At 32.1% G+C, this 3,276-nt stretch overlaps 1 pseudogene; it reads right to left on the bottom strand.

Annotated features, from left to right (window-relative positions):
* Positions 1-3,276, bottom strand: part of LOC107598029 (retinoic acid receptor alpha-A-like) — a 41,428-nt pseudogene that overhangs the window by 13,737 nt on the left and 24,415 nt on the right.

Below are 3,276 nucleotides of genomic sequence, written 5' to 3'. Positions count from 1 at the left end.
TGTGTGTGTGTGTGTGTGTGTGTGTGTGTGTGTGTAAAAGTCACAGTGGCAACAGTGGCCTTAGCAAAAATCACTAATGACAGAACTCAAGGATGAGGACACATGCAGGCAGGCAATTCAGTGAGCTTGCTGAAGGTAATCTCTTAATGGTTTTAACATTCATAAGTCTCATCCAGATCTATTGATTCCAGAGCACTCTGGACATGAGAAAGGTCAACAGTCTGTCTCACACTGAGAACAGAGAAAAAGGAATGTGTACAATGGGTCAGGATGGTTAAATAGAATGAATCTGTGCCAGTCCACTGCAACCCATTCAGATAGTTTTGAACATGTCACTTAAAACTTGTAGTGTAGCTATGTACAGTAGTACTTGAACTACTACTTTACAATATGAAAAGTTTAAATTCAAGTAGCTTGACATAGAAGTGGACAACCCATTAAGTTACTAACAAACAGCTACTACACTACAAGTTGCTAACAAAAAATTGTTAATTACGCTAAAGCTAATGAAGGAGGTGGTGCTGCAGCCGTAACATCAACACCCAGATTTTCCTATGGGTTTTTATAATATGGTTTTTAAATTTTTTAGTAAAACATGGTCTCTGGTAAATTCATGATTCTTGGACGTTTTGCTCTACAATGTAAATTACACACAACTATGGGCAAAATGAACTAAACAGGCAAATTATCGTTAGAGCACAATTCCATAAAATTGCAGATGGGATGGGAAAATTCTGCGGGTGATTTACTGACAATGCGCACATCAAAGAACACAGACGCAGTCAGATAATTTCCATAATGACCAGCGCAATCTATCAAGAGCAGCGCAAATTACCGCCTACTTTAAGATGTGCTACAAATACCAGTAATTTGACGAGCACAAACATTAGTAAATCGCGTTGCGTGGTTCATTTGAATAATGTCCTCACATAAATTTTGCATCTGAAAGGGAAACTCCTACAAATGCACATTCTATAAGGTCAGGCACAAAAATAATTGTATCCACGCCTTTTCAGCACTAATTCTTCACTGCACGTCTTTAGTAAATCCTGACAGTAATATTTTAATATTTTAACGGTTTGCGCAGGCGCAAGCTGTTAGCAAATCTGGCCTATACTGAATTTTTTTTTTTAATTTTAAAATTTTGAAGCAGTTAATTTAAAAAATGTACGTCTGTGATAAGCAACTTCAAAAGAATGTTTGAGGGTGAGCGTGAAAATGCCCAAGTATTGTGAAGTTAAGTTTACATGTACTTCACTAACACTACTATACTGTGTGTATATAAACAGTATTTTGTTATTCTTCTCTAATTTTTGGGGAAAATGGCTTACTGAAAAAACAGAAACTATTTTTAAAATAGCTGACTACTAAGCTAAGTTAGTAGTGTTGCTACTTTTTGGTCGAATGAGAACGGGTTACAGCACTCACCTTGCAGCCCTCACAGGCACTGACGCCATAGTGGTACCCTGAAGATTTGTCCTGACACACAAAGCAGGGCTTATAGATGCGAGGAGGAGGGGGCGGAGAGGGTGGGCTCGGGACGATCTCCTCAGAACTCGTACTCTGGGTCTCAATAGCTGTGAAAGAGAGAGAGTTTATGGGTCAATAACATGACATTTTTTTGCTTTGTGTGTCTAATACAGTATTCAAAAATACATAAAAAATATATTCAATCAGACTGTGACTTGAACACACTTTTTCTATGACTTACATCTTAATTCAAATGAAATGTAATATTATCTTTGTCAAGCATAGAGTCGTTCAAATAAAACCTTTGTTGAAAAAATAAACACCATTCAAACCACTGATGGGAAGGTGAACAGACAGCACTGGCTTGGATTCTAGATGGGTTTCCTGCTGTTTGTGCCGCAGGAACTACAAACATCTTATACATGTTTAGTAACAGTAGTAGTAGTCAACGTAGTAGTGATAGCAGTAAAAAACAAAAGCAAACAAACAAACAAAAATAATTAAATATTTATTTATTCACTTTTTAATGCCATGTCAGCATCAAGGCTATTTTCATGGCGATCTCAGAATAAATTACACAAGGTATACAATTAACAAAAAGTTATAAAAGACGTTTCAAATCTATACTAGACAAAAATTCTAAAATACATTAAGGGGATACATTTTTTAATAAATCAGTTAAACACACTTCCTTTAAAATAAAATAACATAATAAACAATAAATAAAGCACTACTCCTATGTCCCCTTCAACTATTTGTATTTACTATTCATACAGTTAGTTTTAGCAAATTTTTCTATCATAACAACAGTTATTATTATTTAATATGCATTAATTTGATATTTTCATATCATTATAATTAATTATACTATTATTAATAATATTTATCTAACATTAATATTGCTATTCAGTTTTATAATTTTCTTTTATCTAAAATAATTTTTACAATAATTTATATTATGTTAATTAAATTATGAATATATTATTGATTATATTGATCTGTTGTTATTATTATTAATATTTAATATTAATTTAATTATTAATAATTATTAATATTTGTTTTTTTTATATATATATTTTATTTATAAATTAATTTATCTAACAACAATTGTTATTGTATTATTAAATAATAAGTATAATTATATTTAAATGTTTAATTAAAGTAATAATTTATTAATTATTATATTTATCCAACATAATTTTATTATTATGCTGTTAATAATAATTATTGCATCTAATTTTTCTTTAAATGTGTCAGAAAGGAATATTTCCAGGACTGCATCACAAATCATATCATATCAACACTATATATATATATATACAGTGGTGTGAAAAAGTGTTGGCCCCCTTCCTGATTTCTTATTTTTTTGCATGTTTGTCACACTTTAATGTTTCAGATTATCAAACAAATTTAAATATTAGTCAAAGATAACACAAGTAAACACAACATGCAGTTTTTAAATGAAAGTTTTTATTATTAAGGGAAAACAAAATCCCAAACTACATGGCCCTGTGTGAAGAAGTATTTGCACCCCTGTTAAAACTGTGGTTTATCACACCTGAGTTCAGTTTCTCTAGCCACACCCAGGCCTGATTACTGCCACACATGTTCGCAATCAAGAAATCTCTTAAATAGGACCTGCCTGACAAAGTGAAGTAGACCAAAAGATCCTCAAAAGCTAGACATCATGCCGAGATCCAAAGAAATTCAGAAACAAATGAGAAAGAAAGTAATTGAGATCTATCAGTCTGGAAAAGATTATAAAGCCATTTTTAAAGCTTTGGGACTCCAGCGAACCAAAGTGAG

Source organism: Sinocyclocheilus grahami, unplaced genomic scaffold (assembly GCF_001515645.1).
Source record: "Sinocyclocheilus grahami isolate Dianchi unplaced genomic scaffold, SAMN03320097.WGS_v1.1 scaffold243.1, whole genome shotgun sequence".
NCBI classification, from domain to species: Eukaryota; Metazoa; Chordata; class Actinopteri; order Cypriniformes; family Cyprinidae; genus Sinocyclocheilus; species Sinocyclocheilus grahami.
This window is presented reverse-complemented; position numbering and strand designations above follow the sequence as displayed.